The sequence below is a fragment of the Phoca vitulina genome, unplaced genomic scaffold (assembly GCF_004348235.1).
Source record: "Phoca vitulina isolate PV1807 unplaced genomic scaffold, GSC_HSeal_1.0 scaffold7, whole genome shotgun sequence".
Lineage (NCBI taxonomy): Eukaryota > Metazoa > Chordata > Mammalia > Carnivora > Phocidae > Phoca > Phoca vitulina.
The window spans coordinates 65,929,682-65,951,869 of record NW_022589710.1 but is presented as its reverse complement, the minus strand read 5'-3'; the positions used below and the strand labels follow the sequence as shown (position 1 = coordinate 65,951,869).

General features: G+C 47.9%; 1 non-coding gene across 1 annotated transcript; it reads right to left on the bottom strand.

Moving 5' to 3' along the window:
* Positions 1-9,304: 9,304 nt before the first annotated feature.
* Positions 9,305-9,411, bottom strand: LOC116633471. The gene has a single exon (XR_004299734.1). It is a non-coding gene; the product is annotated as a U6 spliceosomal RNA (small nuclear RNA).
* Between the last annotated feature and the right edge of the window lie 12,777 nt (positions 9,412-22,188).

Below are 22,188 nucleotides of genomic sequence, written 5' to 3'. Positions count from 1 at the left end.
AACATGAGTTCTATATCCCAGGATGAGTTACCACCCATTTCTGTGGTTCTCAGACACAGGGACAAATGGAGCTGTGAGAGGCAACTTTTAGTAGCTTCTAGAACTGAAACAGACTAAATTAAAAAATATTTTGTTTTGTTTGGGGTTCTTTATTATAATTTTTGCAACTTCATTTTGTCCTTCCTCCCTCCTAAAAATCAAAGTGTTTCCTTTCTTCTAGGAAAGGCAAAAGCAGAATATATTTTTAAAGGCTTGAGATCATAGGGTCATCTTTAATGAAAAACAATATGCTTTCTGTCTTTTTATAGACTTGTTTGCTTATTAAATACCTTGAACAAATCGCAGCATGGAGAAAGAATTTGTAAACAATTGAAATCAGGAGGTTCAGAATTCTAACTCTACATCCTTTTATAAGTGAATTGGAATATTTATATTTCTTCACACATAGCTGGCATGTGAGCCTCATACAGAAAGTGGGGATATTATAAAAAGCAAATAAATCCACATTTCCCTTTCTCTGTAACACAGCAGGTACAGGACTACTGGGAATAAAGGCCATGGATATTTGAATGGTTAAAAAAAAACAAAACAAAACAAACCAACCCTTTAACGATTGGGCAATTTTCTATTTTGGAAAATGGTTCATTCTATTTTATAAGATGATTTCCCCAAACCTATATTTTGTGGATATTTTGCTAATGTGCCAACCCACAGCTGGAAAGATGGGCATGCACTTTCCACACCCCTGAAATGTGAGCTCATGCGTAAAGTGGTGGGTGAGAGTCCTGTATCCAGGAGCCCCAGGGAACCAGGCTCTCTCTGTACCCTGCCTGGTGAGGCTGATGCAGACGGGACATTTAGAGAAGTGTTATCTGAGAGTCTACTGTCCATTTGCATGTCCACCCACTTACCTTCTGGACCCATCATTGTTGAACCAAGTTTAATTTACTTATTTCCCCCCCCCACACACTCATAGGACCTTGTATTATGTGCAGGTGGTGGGAGTGCAGAAATTAACCAGACTCAAAACTTGCCCTTGAAGAACACTCCAAACTAATTGGAGAGAAAAACAGGCAGAGCAGGAGAGAAGGGCTGGGTACGGAAAATTTGGCAAGGATGCGGAATGGATCACTTTTAAATTTTGTCCTGGTTGCAGGATCTATCAATAAACAATAATGTTAATTGATGGGAATAGTATGGTCTAATGTCACGGTCAGCTGACAAGCCTCTACCATATCCCCATCTTGTGTCAGGGGTAGACGTTGCTAACTGACTGTGGCATGCTATCCGCTTGAGCCAGGGACAACTGTTGCTAATCCACTGGAGTTGGCATAGGAGGGTAAATCTAGGTGTCGGTGGGGGCCTGGTGGTTGGGAAGGAGGCAGGAGACTTGTTTGCTGCTAACTCTCTGGATAGCACAAGCAAGACTACTAAATTGGGGACAATAGATGATCTTTAAAGTCTTTTCCAGCTCTGACATTTTAGCCACAAGTTGATTACTGAGGACATATTTAAGTCAGCACACCTTGCTTGAGGACCTACTGTGTGTTGAGCATTGTGTTACTTCTGGGGAGGTGAGAAGTATAAGACATGGCCAGTAGGAGGAAGATGGGTATGTATACAGCGAATCCTAGTATCACCAGAGCGGGAACAAAAGTAATAGTGTTTTTTTTTTTTTTTTTTTTTTTAAAGATTTTATTTATTTATTTGAGAGAGAGAATGAGAGAGAGAGAGAGCACAAGAGGGGGGAGTGGGAGAGGGAGAAGCAGACTCCCCGCCGAGCAGGGAGCCCGATGCGGGACTCGATCCCGGGACTCCAGGACCATGACCTGAGCCGAAGGCAGTCGCCCAACCAACTGAGCCACCCAGGCGCCCAAAAGTAATAGTGTTTTGATGAAGAGCTCTGGGAGATAGGGGAAGACTGGGAAAGCTTCACAGAGGAGGTCGCATGGGATCTCAGCCTTGATGGATGAAAAGGAATTCGGTAAGCAAAGAGGGTTTGGTTTGCCATTCAAGTGAAGAGATTCCTGTTCTCTGTCAGTGTCCATTGCTTCATCTGCGAAGTGGGAACGTAACAACCACCTCTCATCAAGACTGGACAAGACAGTGTCTGGGCACTTGCTTTGGAATGTGCCTTGTAATGCTTTATTCAAATGCCCATTATTGTTAGCTCAGGCATTCGTTCATTCAAGAAATATTTATTGAGCACTTACTATGCACCAGGAATACTCAAACCCCGGGGACAAAGAAGCGGGTGGAGAGGTGACATCTCTCCCTCCGAGAAGTCTGCGTTCTGGTCGGCATTTCCAATTTTGTTGGCTATCTTAGAGCGTGAGTGTGCCAGCGTAAGATGCCTCAAAAACTCTTGGGAAGCTGGTGAGGTTGTATATGGTGAGTTTCACAGACGAGGGAGACACAGTGTCTGAGTCTCTGGGGTTTAGAACCCATATTATTTCATGGAAATAGTTTGTGCAGGAAAGGTAGCTCTGCTCTCCTGGAGATCTTCTAGAACTGGTTTTCTGCTGTGCGCATAAAAATGAGCATCACCAGAAAGGCAAGGACCATGAGATCATGTGAATGGAGGGTTTCCCGTAGCTCTTGGCCTGCGGCGCATGCTCTGCAGACACCCGGTGATGTCTGAGATTGTCTGCAGGCTGCAGGGCATTCTCACCACCATGGCCTAACCTGAGCCTCCCAAGAGCTCATGGGCCCTGCACTTACGAATGTGGGATGGGGGGTTGCCAAGGTGCGTGTCTGCTGCCGGGGCACGTGGCGTGCTTGTGGTAGAGCCGTCCTAGCTCCACGGAGCCCATCGTTTGATGTCTGTCTCAACCCCGCCAACTGGAATCAGCTATTCCACCTGCGTGCTGCCTCGTTCCCTGCTTAGGCCTCATGGGGGAAGTTGAAGGTAGGCAGGGTGAGGGGCTAAGTCTGGAGTCTGTGACCTGGGCCAAGTCCTGGGGCCAAGTCCTTATGAACTGTGTGTCCCTGGTCGTGTCACCTCCGCAAGCCTCAGTTTCTGGATCTGTAGCATGGGGATTTGAAAGGAGCTGACTCAGGCAGGGCGCCAGGAATGGCCAGTGAATTGGGAGGCAGAAGATATTCAAGCACGTGGCCAAGGCTGGCTGTGAGACCAGCCACACCTAGCCGGGGCCTCTCAGCCCCTTCGGAGTCAGGAACCAGCCTCCATGAGAGAGAAGCCTCTGGGCTGCTTTGTCATCCACCCCCGAAGCTGCCACTCACAGGCCGGGTGCACACGGTGTCCTAAAACGCTCCCTGCCTCTCTTGAGCTGATACATACTTGTCGTGGGCGATGTTCCCACTATCAGACATTTGGTAGAATCATAAAAATCCATTCCCACCCTGCTTAATACATTTGCATGTTTCTTCTTTGACAGGCCTGGGCGCATTGGATTTGGGGTCCCACTGTCTTGAGACCCACACTTCTGGTGCACTTTGGAAGGGAAGGTGTGTGCCCAGGCCACTGCCCAGGCCACTGAAACAAGAAAAGAGAAGACAGGGTCAAGGGCAAGAGTGAAGGTGGAGCCTGCCCCTGAGGTGTGCCCATTTGCCTCTTTCTGCAGCGTCCCAAGTCAGTAAGAGGCTCGAACACACTCAGAGCTTAAGCCCTGTTTCTAACCACGTGCCCACAGGTAATCCTCTGAGCCTCAGTGTTTATGAAACGGGTATAATAAAAATGCCCACCCGTACAGTTAAGTGATTAAACAGAGTGATGCATGAAGACAGCTGTGCCCCATGCCCAGCTCATGGCAAGAACTCGGTGCACGCTCTAATATGAAGGCATTAATATTATAAGTCAGCAAATATTCTGATTCTATGGTAGGAGCTATATCCATGTATCTCACTTAAAAAAATCACAATTACCCTGGTGGTTGGGGGAGGTTGTTATTACATCTTTATTTTGTACATACGAAAACCAAGGCTTAGGGTGGGGGGCATGGCATAGGCAAGCGAAACCCCAGGAGTTTGCTAGAGCCACCAGTGTGATCTCCTTGCTGCACCCACCCGAGCCCACGTTCATGGCCTGCAGGATGGCTGAGGATGGGCAGCACACTGAAGTGGGCTCTGGTTGGAGAGGTGGCCTTTAGAAGGTCGGCTGAGTAATCCAAAGCTCTGTGTCAACCACGGCTGTTAGTGATGCTTCTGGAGGGCCCTCCCTCTGACGGTATGAACCTGTTGGTTCCCGAGCACTGGGAGCCTCAAGCATGTGCGGCCCTCAAACCTCAAAGAGGGTTTGGCTGCTGTGGCTTTTCTGGCAACAAATACTGTTGATTTATTTTTCAAGCCAAGTGGCTACTTGAGCGCACCAGCTACAACATGCTATTAGGAGCTCCTCACTGTGGTCTACGTGGAAGGCTTGGGTAGAGCCCCCAAGGGTGGTGGGGTCCCAGCATCGCTCTCTTCTTTCCTGTAGGTTGGCACGTGGCTGGGACAGGGAACACATGGTGAGCGTCTCTTCATGGCAAGACTGTGTAGTCCCCTCAGAGCTCATCTGAGACTTGTGGGTCCTACCACATTTGATATTGGCTTGGAGGCTGGTCTCCTCCTCTGGGAGGGGTGCTCAGGACTCCTTAAGTGCTTCTAAACACTGCTATGGGACCAGCTTCTGGATAACTTCCTACAGATATTGATGCAAATGCAGAAGAAGGGTGGCCCAAAGCACTTGTAGTGATTCTGATGTCTACCATCATGGATAACCTTGTCTACCTCTGTCCACTCCTCACCAGAATGAATGCTTCACAGGGCAGGGTTCTGGCTTCTCTTGTTCTCCACTATATCCTCAGTAACTAGTACAGGGTGTTCTGGAATAGCATATAGCAGCTGCTCAAGATATTGAATGAATGGATGGATGGTTGTGTGAGTGGAGGCTGGGTGGATTTATCCTTAATTTGGACATATTTTGGGGGAGCCATTACTGGTCAATGACTCTGCCCCAGCAAATGGTATAAAGTCTTGTGCTCAACATCTGCTTAATCAGGGAGTTGGACTCAATTATTCACTAAGTGAGCATCTCCCCTTTCTATGCCTAGGGTTTGGCACAGGCCTGGAATAGTAGGTGAATGTTAATGGTTGTTGAGATGAATAGCTGGTGTGGAACTTAAACCATCAAGTGAAAGATTCTTTTGTGCCAAGTCCTGATCCCCCTCCCACTACCCTCTGTCTGTTTCTGGAGAACCCTCTCTGTGTGGAAGAAATACAATTACACCATAGATGCTCAGGACACATAAAAGTGCCCACTCTACTAAGAATCTCAATTAGGGCCAGAGTGTTAACCTCCAAACAACCACAGCAACATGCATTTCTATTGACTTTATGGGCTGGGAATAGAGCTGGAGGTTTGGGGTCTGTGGGCAGCTGTAAACATTTGTATCAGTCAGGATAGGTTAGTTATGTTGTATAACAAATAGTCCTAATATCTCAATGGTTTAATACAACCAAGGTTTGTTGCTTACACTACACAGTTTGGTAGGTGAGATGGTAACAGTCACATGAATAAAAGGGAAAATTATGATTGTGATGTGTACTTCAAAAGGGAGTGTGATACACTGATTGCAAAAATAGTCCCAGCTCCCCACCTTCCCTGTGCAATGTGACTTTTCATTTCCTCCCATTAAGAGGTGGAAGCTATTTCTCCACCCCGTGCCTATGGGATGGCCAGTGACTTACTTTGGCCAATGGAATGCAGTGAGAGGGATGCTGTACCAATTCCAAATCTAGGTGTCAAGAGGCCTTACATGCTTCTTGCCACCACCATGAGCACATGCCCAGGTGAGCTTGTTGTGGATGAGAGGCCACGTGGAGCATGGCAGTGTCATACCAGCTGAAGCAGCCTCCAACTTTGACTCACCAGCTGACCCCAGATATAAGTGTGAACCCACCTGAGGGCAGTTGAGTCTGGCTCAGATTGGTAGAACAGTCCTGCTGACTTACAGACTTACAGAAATAATATGCAGTGATTGTGTTAAGCTTAGGGGAGGTTTTGTTCCACAGCATTATCATGGTAATACATGACTGATACAGGGAGCTCCATGAGAATGTGTAATCAGTGAATTTGACTAGTCTGGGAAGTCCAGGAGGGCTTCCCTGACAGAACGAAGACTGAGCTGAGACCTGGTGGCAGAGCAGAGTAGGCGTTAACTAGGTGAAAGGGTGGAGAAGAGTATTCCACAAAGGGAGGACAGTGTGTGTGCAAAGGCCCAGTGGTGGGAGGAACTTGGCCTATTCAGGAACTGACAGGGGCCCATGTGGTGGGCAGCTGGAGTAATAGCAGCAGGAATGCTGGCTCCCTTTCCCACACCTCTATAAATAAGCCTTTTCATTTCTAGGGAACTCAACATCCCACTTATCATGAGCAATACTAATGATGCCATGTTCTTCACCATGGCTGGGGCTGATGTTTGCATAGGACAAGCCTTGAAGGTTCTGCTTTTATGGGTCCCAGGGGAACCAAGTGGGTGACCCAAGATGGCAGAGCTGAAGGTATTCTTAGAGATTGTCTGGACCAACCTGTTCTTTAATGACTGGGAAGCAGAGGCCTGCAGAGGGTGTGTGATTGGCTTAGGGTGTTCTGGGGTTGGCCACGTGTGTGCAGGACAATACACCATTTTTTTTTTCAAATGTGACCTGTGTGATCTGAATAAGCCTATGAGGCCCTGTGCTCAGGAGTTTGGTATTTTTCTGTAAGGACAGATATCTGCTAGATGATTTCATTTTATTCTTGAAAAAACCTTAGGTAACTTGTATGGTAGGGTTGGTGATGCCCATTTTAAAGATGAAGAAATGGAGGCTTAGAGAAGTTAATGCTCGCCCAGGTAGATGTTGAGTTGGAAATTAAATCACACAGAGAACTATGTCTTCTTTGTTTTCATATCCTCAGGCCCACAACTGACACTGAAGAGGTGGAGTGTGGTATGATTCAAGCTGCATTTTCGCACCATAAATGTCTAGAGAGCAGAGGATGGGTGGGAAGGGGGTGAGGCAGGAAGATTGGTTGGAAGAGAATAAGGATCTGGTAAAGATGGGGGTCCCAGGGATCATAGAGACAGGGTGTTTGCAAAATAGATGTCTTCAAGTTCCCAGAAAATGTCATGCAGTATCTAGAGTGCATTTAATTGATTTGGAAGATTATGGTCTCATTTTTTCTAAGTCTCTGGCCTGTGTGGAACTTCAAATTCCATCTGGAAATATAGTTTGTAATACTCTTCTCCTAATGATTGCTATGGTTTGAATGAGATATGAGTGCTTAAAAAAGACACTTTTCGAACTTAAAAATACGAAGAGTAAAGTAATGCCCATGTACCCACACCTAGAATTAACAAATATTAATGTTTTGCTAAACTGGCTTTGGCTTTTTGGTTTGTTTTGGAAACACAATCTTTTTTTTTATTATTATTTTTAAAATTATTTTTATTTATTTTTATTTTTTTATTAAAGATTTTTATTTAATTTATTAATTAATTAATTTATTTGACAGAGAGAGATAGCAAGAGCAGGAACACAAGCAGAGAGAGTGCGAGAGGGAGAAGCAGGCTTCCCGCCAAGCAGGGAGCCCGATGCGGGGCTCGATCCCAGGACCCCGGGATCATGACCTGAGCCGAAGGCAGACGCTTAACGACTGAGCCACCCAGGCGCCCCCTGGAAACAAAATCTTTGACAGTTATATTGACTCTCCATTGTGCCCTTCTCCAAATCTATTTTTCTCACTTCCTGCCTGAGGCAACACTCTCTGGAATTGGATGCATCCTTTCTTTCCTTTACTACACATGAGTGTATCCGTAAATGGTAGATGGTGTTGTTCTATTTTAAACCTGTGTATACATGGCTTCACACTGTATCATTCTGCAATGTGGATATTCTAATAGATAAATTTAATGCATTTACTTTTATTGTGATTCCTCATGGACTTATTTTTTTGTTTTTTACATATATACATTTTCTTGATTATTCTCTTTTGTCCTTTCATTTGCAAAGGTGGCAAATTATGGTCTTCAAATCAAACCTGGCCTGTCACCTGTTTTTGTAAATAAAACTTTATTGGAACATAGTTATGCTCATTGACTTACAGATGGTCCATGGCTGCTTTTGCATTACAGTGGCAGAGTCGAATTGTTTTGACAGGAACCGTACAAAGTTGAAAATATTTACTATCTGGCCCTTTATAGAAAAAGTGCCTAGCCCTGTCTGTAGGGTTGATCTTATTTTTTGTAACTACAGGTTTCGAAGAAATACATTCTACATTTATATTTTTAGCAGTTGTCCTCAAATTTTAAGGTGAATATTTAGCAAAATCTGCAGGTCTCTGTATCCTCTGCCCTAACTATTCAGTGACCTTAGAAAATCCTTTAAATTCTGAACTCTTCCCTTTTTTAAAGAATATTAGTGTTGTTTAATATTTTAGTTCTACCCTATTTTTACTCTTCCTTTAGTCATTCTCACTTCCTTTCAGTTGATATTTATTTGGATTTCCAACTATTTACCAATTTGTAGACTCACACTGCTTTGTGCACTCCCCTCCTTCTTTCTGACTTCGCTTTCTTGTTGTAGCACTTTTCTTAGTTAAGAGTCTGTGGGTGATGTGTTTGTCCTTTTCCGTGTGTATCTGAATATGTCCTTTACAGCTCTCACTTGAGTGGTGGGCTTATCATTTTCTGTAAGTCTTTATAAGATTGTATCATTGTCTTCTGGACTTGAAAAGGAATGGGAAGAGGTCTGCTATCATTCAACTATCATTCAGTCCTTCCTTTCTTTTCTCTCTAGTCATTTTTAAGCTTTCCTCCTTTGTCTTTGATGTTTGATAGGTCCACTACACTTTATTTCTATTGTTTTGAGTCAATATGAGGACTCATGTTTTTTTAATTCTGCAAAATTCTCAGCTGTCAGCTCTCTAAACATTGTCTCTTTCCTACATTCTTTTTTTTTTTTTTTTAAGATTTTATTTTATTTATTTTTAGAGAGAGAGAGAGAGTGCAAGCAGGGGGAGGAACAGAGGAGATGGGAGAGGGAGGGGAAAGAATCTCAAGCAAACTCTTCACCCAGCGTAGAGCCCAATGTGGGCCTTGATCTCAAGACCCCGACACCATGACCTGAGCCGAAACCAAGAGTTGGGATGCTTAACCGACTGAGCCACCCAGGAGCCCCTCCCACATTCTTTATTGTTTTCCTTTCCACCACTTATATTAGACACTGTAGGTAAAACTGTATGAAATTGCTGATAGTCAACCATTTTAGACCTACAAAGAGAGTTCAACTTACTATATTGGAGCTACTCTTTTTTTCTTTTTTTAAAAATATGAAACACTTCGTGAATTTGCATGTCATCCTTGTGTAGGGGCCATGTTAATCTTCTCTGTATCATTCTAATTTTAGTCTATGTGCTGCCAGAGTGAGCACAGGAGCTCCCTTTCTGTTAGGCAGATCTTAAATTACTCTTTCATATTATCCACTTATTTATTTTTTCTGCATTCTGTGTGACTTCCAAATGTCTGTTTTAGAGTTCAATATTTTTGCTTCAATGTATCTATTCTTCTACTTAACCTATTTATCTTTTCTACCTTAATGAGTGTATTTTTCATTTTTAGAATCTCCATTTAGTTCTTTTCAGATGTGCCTTTGCTTTGACATTCAATCTTGTTTTTGTATGTATTTTTTCCTATTTCTCTTTGAAGATTTTACATGTGCTTAAAGTTTCTTTTTTTAAATTTTATTTTATTATGTTATGTTAGTCACCATACATTACATCATTAGTTTTTGACATAGTGTTCCATGATTCCTTGTTTGTGTATAACACCCAGTGCTCCATTCAATATGTGCCCTCCTTAATACCCATCACCGGGCTAACTCATCCCCCCACCCCCCTCCCCTCTAAAACCCTCAGTTTTTAAATTTTTTTCTTTTATTTCTAGTTCTTAAGGTGAATTTCTCTCATTTGCTATGCCTTTTGATTGTTACTAGACCTCAGGGTGGTTTTTTTGTTCCTGTGGATTGTAATTTTTTGTTGTGAGCTCATCTTGAAGGGGGGAGGCTTTCATAGGAACCTTGTTCTCTTGAGTTTTGGAGGGATCCCTTCTGAGTAGATTCATATGGGAAGCTACTCAGGATCCTGTGAGTTTTATCGGTTCTGGCCAAATTTTTATAACATTTCAGCTTGGAGTTTCATGGGCATGTCATGCTTCATGGTTCCTGGCTTTATGAAGGGACTCAGAGGCATACTCTTCTCACTTAAGCCTGAAGTCTTGTTCTTCCCCTAGACTTCAGCTCCTATAACCAGTTCCAATATCTTGTGAGATTTTTGTCTTCAGCTTTTATCAACTACTCTGGTTTGGGTTTTATTTTCATTTTGAGCTCCTGGAGATTTTCCTTTCTGTACTTTTGAAATTGATTTTGTACTTAAATAATTTATTGTTACACTGTATCCAACATTTTTATTTGTTTGGACTGGGGGTAGGTGGGGTGGATAGTCTTCCAGTGTCTGCTCAGTCTACCATACTGACTGGACATCTGAGGCTCATGAGTTGTTATTATTATGGATATTTTTATTATCATGAAAGAAATGTCTAAGTCTCCATAGATAAGGTATGAGGTGCCCAATTTCCATTCCTAAAGGAGGAATTTTAAAAATACCTTGCATGTATTGAACTTATTTTCAGTCTCTGCCTTCCCAACTCCTTCACAGAAATGGTGTGTATCAATCAAAGTCACCCATGTGATCTTCATCTGGCCAAATCCAATAGGCTGTTCTCTGTCCTCTTCTTGCTCACTTGGCTCAGCTGGCTTTCCCTTCTTTACCAAATTCTTTCTCCGCAATGTTTTCAGGACACTGCACTCTCCTGGTTTCTTCCCATCTCACTGGCCACCCTTCCCACACTCCTTTATCCAGCTTCTAAAGGTTAAACTTCTTTTCTCCAGATTCCATCTAATTTCATCGACAAGTTGTATTCCCAGATTAATATGCTTCTCTCCATCTCCATTGTGGCCATGGTAGTTCATTATCTTTGGCTAGATTGAGAAAGTGTCTTGGCTGGTCTTCTTCTTTTCCTGAATATCTTACTGTGATTCTGTCCCCATCTAGCAGAGTCAGGATGCAAATTAATCCTGTAATTTCACTGCTTAAAACCTACAGATGGCTTCCCATTGAACTTAGAATAAAGCCCCAAACAACCTCTTGTTGTGACCTTCAAGGCATCCCCTGATCTGGCTGTTGTGTTCCCTTGTAGCCTCTCCTCCTCTACTCCTTGCTAGCTCACATGTTCTAGCCTGGACATCTCATTCTGCCCCAGGGCCTTTGCACATGCTGATCCTTTCATCTGAAATACTTTGCCCCAGCCATCTTTCCATGGATGTCTCTTTCATACCGCTCAGCCTCAGTTCAAGTGCCAACTCCTCAGAGAGGCCCTCACTGGTTACCCTTGCTGAAGTAGCCCAGCTCCTCCCTCCATCACTCTCTACTGCAGTACCCTCAGCTCTTTAAGCCTTCATTATCAAATATGATCTCATTTATGTCTTTACTCATTTATGGTCTCACCCCAACAAGAATGTGAGCTATATTAGGGCAGCATCTGGGTCTGCCTTGTTCACCGTTGATTTTCCAATATTAAAAATAATGCCTGGCACTTAGTAGGTACTCAACAATTATTTTTTGAAGGAATGGGTGAATCTACTTTGTACTTTACATACACCATCTCTTTCAAGTTTTTCAACAACCCTAAGGTAGAACTTACTGTGTCCATTATAGAGATGAGGAGAGAGGATCCTCTGAGATTCCTAAGATTCTCAGAGTCCTAATGCTAGGAAGAAACTGAGCTAGGCATTAAGTTTTCCTGGCTGGATCCAAAGTCCATGCTCATTCTCTTGTATCAAATTGCCTCTTGTGGGCAGATTTGGGATTTGGGTGCAGAGGTCAAAACACAAACAGTTGTTGAGTCAGGATGTCCCTTTTGTTTGAGAACAAAACCTTTTATTTAAGCCAATGAAGAACATCCAAGTCCCCAAAGTCCCAGCACCGGATGGCATGCTTCCTTGGAAATGCCCACACAATGGTCGGCATTATGCAGAGGCATTTTTTTAATCAACTCTGTTTTGGAGTCTTTTGAACCATAAAAAGACCAGTGTGAAACCACAAAACTTCTATGTTTCTTGCACTCTTAAAACTAAAGAAGAAAAAAAAGGGGGGAGGCGGGATTATTTGAACCATATTTTGCAAACGCTAGCTTCTCTCCCAGTCTGAGGCGGCTAGTGCCAAGTTGCAACTTGCCGTACATTTTTATGGGTCGAGTTATTAACCTTTGCGAGCAGCTGCCTACAGTGGAATTATTGATAGGGCCCAGGTCTCTGGGCAAAAGTAGGCATTGCTGCAATGCCCACCAAATGCAGAGCTTTCCACCCTGGCTCCAGATATTTGAAAGTTCCTTTGGCCACACATGTTTACTGGCATTGCAAAGAATTCCTTTTTTCTTTCATTCATTGAAGACTTGGAAGTTCTGGGAGTTGGCATTAGCAGTGTGTTGGGCCACAAGGTAGGCCCAGACAAGAAGAACATGTGTCTTGAGGCCTGTGTTACCCAGAAATAGTGTGGAGTCAGGCAAAGGGCTGTCCACTCTGATGGACTAGAATTTGAATCCTGGCTTCCCTGATAGACACTCGCTCTGGGTGACAATGGACCAGTGACTTGATCTGGCCCATTCCCAGTTTCCTCATCTGTAAAATGGGGCTCCTTGCCTTGTAGGCTGAGCGTCAGGATTCAATGAGACATTGCATGGGAGTGAACGTAGCCTGATGGTTAAAAGCATGGACTCTGGAGTCCGTGAGACCCCTGTTTGAACCCAACGTCAGCTCCTACCAGCTGCCTGATCTTAGATCAGCTTAGACTAAATGTCTCTTAGACTCAGTTTCCCCATCTCCCTGGGTTATGCAGAGGTCTAAGTGAGAGAATGAATGTGAAGCTCTTGGCACAGAGCCTGGCTCATCATTCTTGATAAATGCATCCCATTTTTGTCTTCTTCCTAATAACCAGTTCCTAGGATAGCGGATCATACTGAGAACGTCCGAAATGAGAATCATCGATATTATAAATGTGTTCTTAGGCTCTTTGGCTAACTTAAAAAGTATTTTAAGTTGGTAATCATGATGAGGTTTTGTGTGTGTGTTTCACTTAAACTCAGAAAAATTGGGAAAAAGAAGAAAATCTTTTGTTCAGGGGAGAACATGTTTCAAAGAAAAAGTCATCAGCCAAGAATATTCAGAACCTTTTGTTATGTTTCGAAGAGATGATTATTTAGTAGGCTCTGAGGCACTTAAACTCTGTCCAGAAATTCCTTTGGTAAATAATAATAATAGAAAATATCCTTTGGAAATAATAGAGGGGATTTAGCAAATGCTTTTCTTTCACGGATCTCAAAGGCTCTCACGTAATTTTAGGGCTTTAGCGATTTTCTTAAAAGGGTTCGACTTTCTTTCCTTTATCAGCCAGAGGTATGTTTACAGGAACTGTGTGGAACTTTAGAGCTGGAACAGGTCCTAAGGGTGAATTTGTCCAGCCTGTCTGCTATACCAACAGGAGAAACTGAGGCGCAGAGAGGAGGACTCCCTGTAACCAGCTCAGTGCTCCAGCTCAGCGCTCTTTTTACTGCAGGCTTCCTGATGCCTTTGGCTTCCACATTCTCAAAATGTCGTTGAACAGACATTCTAAGCCCGGCGACATGCTAGGTTTTGGTCATGCATCATGCATTGCCTGGTAGTCAACATGAAACATGGATCCTGCCATTAGGGACCATTCTCAGAAAAACGAGAGCGGCGAATCCATAGCAGCACCACGGAGCTGTGTGTCTGTGGGGGTGAAGCAGGTCTGCTGCGGTCACAGACCACCCCCACACGCTGCGGCTTAAAAACAACGAAGCTGGACTTGGGCTCTTGCTACATGTCTAACGCCGGTCAGCGGGAGGGCTCCGACGTGCAGGCCGATGCAGAATCACCTCGACACGGGCCCTCATGATCACTGAAGCAGCGCAAGGGGGAGACTGGCGAGTCACCCCGAGACTCTTAGAGCTGCCACCAGAAATGGCACGCGTTGTTTCTACTCCTGTTTCGTTGGCCAAAGCCAGGCATATGGCCACACCTAACTTCAAAGGAGGTGAGGAGCCGCATTCTGGGAAGAGAACCGACATAGCTGTGTGCCTCGGTTTGCCCATCTGTTCAAGCAGGAGGCAGGACCGGCAGGCACCATGCATCCCGAGGCAGCGCACGGTCCTGTCTCCCGTGTAACAGGAGCAGGATCGCTCATGTTCACCTTCAGGGAGTTGGCGGGGAAGTGGGTGTAGCCAGTGCTTAGAACTAATTTAGATTTCTGATTTCCAGAGAGATGCCTTTATTTTGGGCCTCCTTTCCCTTCTGCTCTTAAATTCTGGCAGAAGTATTTTCAAGGTTATGGTTATTACATCAATTATTTTTCTAATTTCTTTTTTGAGTGAAATCCATTTTTGCAGAGCGAAGAAGGAGTGGCGTGAAAGGGGTTTAATAAGGGGAGGGAAGCCATAATTTTGGCAGGAGAATCGTGACACTTTCAAAGTGAGTAATTATGGATGGGGTGAGCTTGAAACCAACTTTCACAGCACATTCTCCTCCTGTTTCCAGTTGGTTTTGTTGGTTAGCTTTAAATCTTGCCCTGGCTTTTTCCACTGCTGCTGGAAATCCTCGGCCCACGGCCATTGGCCCCTCTGGCGGCGGCCGCATTTCCAGCGCTGGTGAACGCATGGGAGTCGTCTTGAAATACGAACTTGGAGATTGGTTTCTGTGCAAATCTCAGGCCACTATCTGCGGGGGTGCCAAGGACCTCCTTGAAGGTCTTATGACCGAGCTTAATTCCAAATGACAGAAATGTATCTTAGTCAGTTTAGGGGGGCCCCTTGCTCTGGGGTTGAGTCCACCTTCTAAGGGGAGCATGTGTGGGCCACCTCTGATCATCGCCTGTCCATCTCTCTACTCTATGTGGTCCCTTGCATGTCCCTTGCCTTTTCATGGTGGTCTTCTCCTAGCTGCTTGCAGACCGGCAGGGAGGCCCGGGAGCATCTTCCCAGGCCCCCGAGAGCTCTCTGTGGCCACATCCCTGCTTCTGGGCACACTGCTGGTGGGGGCGATGCCGTGGGCTTGCCCTATCCCGTGCTCTCTCGGAAGCAAGGCAGAGCTCCACTCTGTCCTCAGACTGGCCGAACTCCACCTCCACGTCTCCCCCCGGACTCAGCTCTCTTTTCCATAAAAAATGCCAGCACCCGACTCTCTGACTTCATGTTTGGTTCGAGCAGTTTTCTCCTGGGATTGATTAACCTTCATTCTCCGATGATGAGGACGTCGGGCACAGGGGAAGGCCAAGCAGCCCCAGTCTGGGTTAGCATGACCCCTCAGCTTGGGAGCTGGAGCTGGGGACCCTCGGGTGACCGTCCTCCCACACGGCGGAGGCCTGGCTCTGACGGGGCCTCCTTCCTCAGCCTTGGGACCACAGGCTGCCTCCATCAGATGCTCCTGATCTTCAAGGCTGAGCTCGGAGGACACTCCTCTCTGGAGCTTCCCCTGGCATCTCTGCCCCACGATGCTTCGGTGTTCCCATATCGGAGCTTCCCATCATGTTTCAGTCTGGTTGTTGAGCCGGTGCAGGGCCATCTTCTTCTACCATCAGGGTTGGGTCAGAGGAGCAGGACCACCGGCAAGTGCGTGGTCTGTTGCAGGCACTTGGCCTCACACCGCTGTGGGAGCTGTGCAAGCAGTCCCTGGGCATCTGTTGGCTTAACTTCTGACGCTGGAGCTCCCAGTCTGCAGAGCAAAGGGTTGGGGAGGGCAGCAGGGTATGAGGCAGGAGGTGGGGACGTCAGGAGTCAAGTGGAGTCATAGTGCTGCCGTGTTTGGAGACGGACGGGACGTTGCTGCCCCCAACGCTGATCATGTCCTCCAGGCTGTCCTGCCTGAAGGAGCTGGAGCCCTGCACCGAGAAGTGAAAGGCACGGCGGCCCAGGGCTGGAGAGCCGAAGGAGTGTGTGGGCAATGACGGGGCAGTTGCAGCCTCGTCTCATGCTGAGGCAAGCCAGCAGATGGGCATTGGGTGTGAGCTACAGAAGTGCTCGCCCAGGGTGCTGAGCTTGAAGCACAAGAGTGGTTGCCACTTCACCCCACCTCAAGTGTCCTGTGAGGGTGTGTGTGGGGCCCCTCCGAACTGGAGGGCTGCGGGGAGTGAAATCTGGGAGGCATAGCCCCGCCTAGCCAATCCTGTGCGTCACAAAGTCACCCCACTGGTCTGGTAAACTTGAACACCCAGAAAGAGGGATTGTGTCTAGTTCAGCAAATTTCATTCACTGGGCAAGTTTTTTTTTGTTGGGCATCTACTATGTGCCAGGGCAGTGCCGGGGGCTGGCAACACAGAGATGTTGGAACCCAGTCTCTGCCCTAAGCACCTGCATGGTGAGAGGACAGGCTCAGGACCAGGCAGAGGTTATCATGGAGATTATATGGGGCTGTGGGCTCACAGAGGGGCACTGAACCAGCCTGCAGAGTGGTGGGAGAGCCGCAGAGGCTTCCTGGAGGAGGGGCTGCCCGAAGGATGGAGGGGTCAGCCAGGCAGAGGAGGAGGGGTGTTCCAGAGATAACATATGCAAAGGTCCTGAGGAAGCGCACACAATGCTGAAGCATGAGCCACGCAATCCTGCCAGAGTGTGGAGGGGTGAAGCTCTGGACGAGTGAGATGGGGGCAGGGAAGGCCAGGATGGGCCGACGTTGGCAGGATCTTAGGTTTTCCGCTAAGGAACTGGGCTGAAGAGATACGGGGTGCCACGTGGGCTTTAGGAGATGTTCTGACTTGGATAGGAGGGGAGAGACTGTAGGCAGGCTGGCCAGTTCTGGGTCCTGGTGAGCGATGACAGAGACCTTGAAGGACACAGGGAGGTGTAACAGGACCTAATCGTGTCACCTCCTTCACAGTGTGGGCGGAAGTGAAAACAAACACACGGGTGACCAACACCCCAGTCTTGGCGTAAGAAGGTCAGTTTAGACAAAGAGCAGACTTTATTTTTCACACTCTGAGCTCCCAAGCCAGGGGCCTCCTGACACTGAGTTGGTTGGGGCTGGAGCAAGAGGTGCGGGTTTGGGGGGGTTCCCCAGACACCCTGCGGGCGCCCCCTCCGCGTGGCTCTGGTAAGGAGGACGGAGCTCGGGGAAGGCTGTCAAGGCCTCGCGGGGGAGCAGAATTCCACAGGCCACGTTGGCTGTGTCCCCTGCCCCCGACCGCGTGTGGCCACATTCCACAGGCATGGGTCCTGGCTTGGGAGCTCCAGCCACGGGTGGGGGGGGGCGGCAGAAGCGAAACCCCGCCAACGCCGGCCTGTCACATAATGTGTTGCAGCCGTAATAGAATTCTCCTTAGATTTCAAACAGAAATGTTCATCTGCAGTGTTTTGGAAAGGGTATTATTACGGAGCTTCTAATTCCCGCTGCCGCTAAGTACGCATTAATAACCAGGGGAAGTGTGGAGAAGGTGCTCCAGCCAACGGCGCTTGACATTTAGTGGATGAATTAAAGTTTACAGAGAAACGGGTCTTTAACTAGTAATATTAGTGGGCTTTGTTCTTGGCTTTTCTTTCCCAGTGCCTTCGTTTCGGCCACGTTTCTCTTTCTCTCTCCCTCCCTTTCCTGCCTTTTGGTGGCTGAGCTGATGCGTGATGTCTCCTTGTCCCTGTCCCCGTCGCCCTGGCCCTGTCCCTGTCCCCGTCGCCCTGGCCCTGTCCCCGTCCCCCTGGCCCTGGCCCTGTCCTGCAGCAGCCCAGCTCGCGCTTGTCTTGCTGGCAGCCAAGGGACCGGGGAGGAGCTCTGGGATCAGCTCCGGGGATCCAGGTAGGACCTGGAGGTGAGTTACAGGCAGCACAGAGCCCCCGCTGTCCGGCCTTCAGCCCTGCTCCTCCGTGGACTGGCTGCCCTCCTCACCTCCTGAGTGCACACAGCCCCCTCTCCGAGGAGCCTGCCCTGTTACCTGTCTGGCAGAATCAGGAACTAATTATGGAAATAGAGCCTGTGATACAAAAAGCAACTTCCACAGGCTGGGGCACTCAGCAGGGGGTCTGTAAAAGCAGGGTCTTTCCTGTTGTCTGTCCTCTCCTGGGTCTGGGCTTGGGAGCTGGCCCAGAGGTCCAGCCCTGGACAGGGCCCATGGGATGTGCATCTGGGCTCCACCCTGTAACTCACATACTACCCGTCTGTAAAATTAGCTGGGTTTGGGACACATTCTGCAAGTCCTCTCCAGGTCTCCATTGGAGGGTCCTGTCTGGGCAGCGATGGAGGGACAGACGATGGGGGAGAGTAGAGACAGAAGCCATCAGAGCAAAACAGGCATTCTGGGTGCCAAGGGCATTGTTTTGTATCCACCCCTCTCCTGGCCTTTGCCCAGCCCCCTCCCCTTCCACCCCTCCTTTTAAGGGTGGCTGTGGGGCTCATGGTGCCAGGCCTGCAGTGTCAATCATACCGGGCCTTCAGGGAGGGCAAAGCCTTTCCGGATCATCACACTGGAACCGTAGATGAGCTGAGGAGGGTGGAAGGTGGTGGGGAGGTGGGCAAACACTGTGAATCCGGCTGTGAGGAACAGCTTCAAACGGGGGCAGGGCGTGGGTAGAGGGACCAGGGAGGGCAGGGCAGACAGACATGGGTGCTGTGTGCGGCCTCTTTTCTCTGGGCCAGGCTCTCACTCGTGGAGGACGAGCAGAGGCAACTGTTCCCTCTGGACTGGGCTGCTAAGAGCAGCTGTGTCCTCTCTTGATGCTCTGGCCCCTCATTCATTGGGGGCAGACATGTACCCCAGTGGATACTCTGAGGCCCAAAGTGGTGGTCCACTTGTTAGAAGGAACCTGGGTCCCCAGAAAGCTGCCTGGAGCCAGGCCAGCCCCCCAGTAACCTCCCTTCTTCTGCGGTGAACCAGGAGGTGAGTCAGAAATAAACCTTGGTTGTGTTAAACCACTTAGGTTTTCAGGTGGTGTGTTATGGCAGCTAGCAGCACAGGGAGAGGGAAAAGAGCGGGTGGAAGCTGGCAGGGATTAAATCTGAGGGTCTGTTTCTGTATCCAATTGAATTTTCTTTTGGGACAGAAACCCTATTCGAAATGGCTTAAGAAGAAAATAGAATTTATTAAAGAGTTGAGGATAAAGAAGCATCAGGTATGGCTAGATCTAGGTGCTCAGACATGGTGGCAAGCTCTCTTTCTCTTTCCTGTTTTTCTTTATGTTGACTTCATGTTCTCTAAGGTGGCAAAGATGATCAGTAGCAGCTCCGAACTTAGCAACTCCTTTATCTTTGGGGAAAGAGATGGTATTTACCTCAACCATTTTAGAATAAGGCCTGAAGTCCACTCTGATTGACCCATTTGGGTCACATATATATCCTGTGGTTGGTGGTAGGGGTTCCAGTGTTCTGACTGGCCAGGCTGGGTCACATGTCCATCCTTGGAGTTGGGGGTGAGCTGGTCTTGGGCAAAACCCGTAACTGGGAGCTGGATAAGGAGAAGGGCAGGTGGTCAGAGGAAGACACATGTATATATCCCTGGCAATGTCTTTGCACTCCCAGGGTGGTCTGCCTCTGGGGTGATGGAAGGAAGCTGGTCAGGAGGGTCATGACCCACGGCCTGGCTGTGTTTGGGGCAGGGGAGGATAGAATGGCGCTGGAAAAAGGCACTTGCATCCTTCCCAGCTGCCTCACTAAAGGGCCGTCTCCTGGAGGGGAGTGTGCATCCTGCTTTACCCAGAATGTTTTTCTGTCCCACAGAGAGAGTGCTGTGTGGTGTCAGGGCCAGATTCCTGCCCTCAGTCTCGCTTGCTTCTGCATGGTGTGTGTCCCTGGGCCATTCACTTCCCTCCCTCTCCCTGAGGTCCGAGTTTGAGCCTGGCTGGCATGGCGTCTGCACATGCAAGATGCTCTGCCCTGTGGAGACACTGATTTCTGCAGCATCAGACTGACTTGTCATCCTGTCAGCCTAAGGCCACCAATCCGGGGAGGCTGGAGAGCTGTTATTTTTTTTTTTTTAAAGATTTTATTTATTTATTTGACTGAGAGAAAGAGAGAGAGAGCACAAGAGGGTGGAATAGCAGACAGAGGGAGAGGGAGAAGAAGACTCCCCACGGAGCAGGGAGCCCGATGCGGGACTCGATCCCAGGACCCTGGGATCATGACCCAAGCTGAAGGCAGACTCTTAACTGACTGAGCCACCCGGGCGCCCCTGTTGTTTTTTTTATAACCAATTTTTTTTTTATTGTGGTAAAATACACATGACATAAAAATGATCGTCTTCACCATTTTCAAGTGTACAGCTGAGTGGCACTAAGCGCGTTCACACTGTCGTACAACCTTCACCTCCGTCCATCCCCCGAATACTTTTGATCCTGCAAAACTGAACTCTGTCCCATTAAACACTAACTCTCCGTTCCCCCTCCCCCAGCTCCTGGCATCCCCCATTCCTCTGTCTCTATGATTTTGACCTTGCACTGAGTGGAATCACTCAGTATTTGCCCTTCTGTGACTGGCTTATGTCACTCAGCACAGTGACACAAGGTTCAGCCACGTTGGGGCTGGTGCCAGATTCTCCTTCCTTTTTAAGGCTGAATAATATTCCATTGTCTGGATGGACCACGTGTGGCTTATCCGTTCATCCACAGGGAGACACTAGGGCTGCTTCCACACTTTGGCTATTGGGAATAATGCTGCGATGAATCTGTGTACAAATATCTATTCAAGACCCTGCTCTCAATTCTTCTGACGGTATACCCAGAGGTGGACTTGCTAGACCTCATGATAGTTCCATTTTTAATTTTTTAAGGAACCACCATATCGTGGGAACCATTTTTAAAATCCCCTGGTCTCAGTAGCAAGGGTTTATAAATCAGAGGGGGGAAAATACAGATAAGGGAAAAGAAGAAAAAGCCCTACCTTTGGGGGCTGAAATGGCACCCTGGCGGGAGAAAGAACTCATTTTGACTAGCAGACCAAGCAAGCATAATCTAGGTGCCGGGCAGCAGGTGGAGGGGGACGGCCAGGAAGAACTCCGAGCCTCGAGCCCAGAGGCCCAGCCGGCTAGCAGCACGGGCAGCGGCTTTAGGTTGATGGCAAATTGTCACTTCGGCAGAATTCGGGAGCACTACTTATATCATTAGGAGGCAATCTATAATTAACTCGCTCAAGGATGTGTGAAGGGTAGGATCCTTCCAGGGACAGCTAGAGTGATCCCACCTGCACCTTCCCGGGAGGAGGCGGGGACCTCACTCCAGCCAGTAGCTGACACATAATTAGTGGCATTGTATTGTTCAAGGCAGGGAGCCTCTGGACTCCCAGCTGGGGGTGAGGCTGCCTGAGACGTGGAGACCCGCCTGTGCGCACAGACCCAGGGGAGGCCCGATGCAGAAGCGCGCGGGGGGCAAGAGGAGTCTGGCCTGCTCTGCAGACTCACTTGTATTCCTGGCCATGGGGGCCTTGAATGCCAGGGTCAGGGCCCAAAACGAGTGGCCCAAACTCCTTGAGGGGTTAAGCAACTTTTAAAATGTCGACGGGGAAGGGAAAACACTGTGGCACTTTCTGACCACGGGGCTGCCTGCAGCCCGGTTTCCCAAGCCATGGGCGGGATTGGCGTCTGCATGTCCCCTCTGGAATGTCTGGGCTGCAGCCGGGGCTTGCTCTAAATGAGAAACAGGCTGGCAGGCCACGGCCAGCTCCTCGTGCGGTCTGGGCAGGGCTGCTTGGCACGGGCCGCCACGGAGGACACACTGGCTGTTCCTGGCGGCCCTCCCACCAGCATGGGAGGCTTGGGGGGCCGGCCAGCCGGTTCAGGCCAGCGCCTGCAAGGAGGGAGGGCACCGCCCTGGAGGCAGATGGAGCCGGTTCTGCTCCTGGCCCAGCCCCCATCTCGTTCTGCAACCTTGGGAACAACAACGTGGTTCTCAGAGCCTCGGTTGAATATGGGAGCATTGACACCTCCCAGGAGGGCAGTGACTGTGCCTTATGGCATAGACTTGGGGGAACATGGGTGATGCTTTTAATGCTTGGAAAGATCTAAAAGGCTAGCCCAATGTTCTGATTTTACAGCTGTAGGGAAGGGGTTCAGAGAAGTTCGGGAACATACTCAGGATCACACATCAAGGTATGGGCAAATAAAGTCTTCTATGA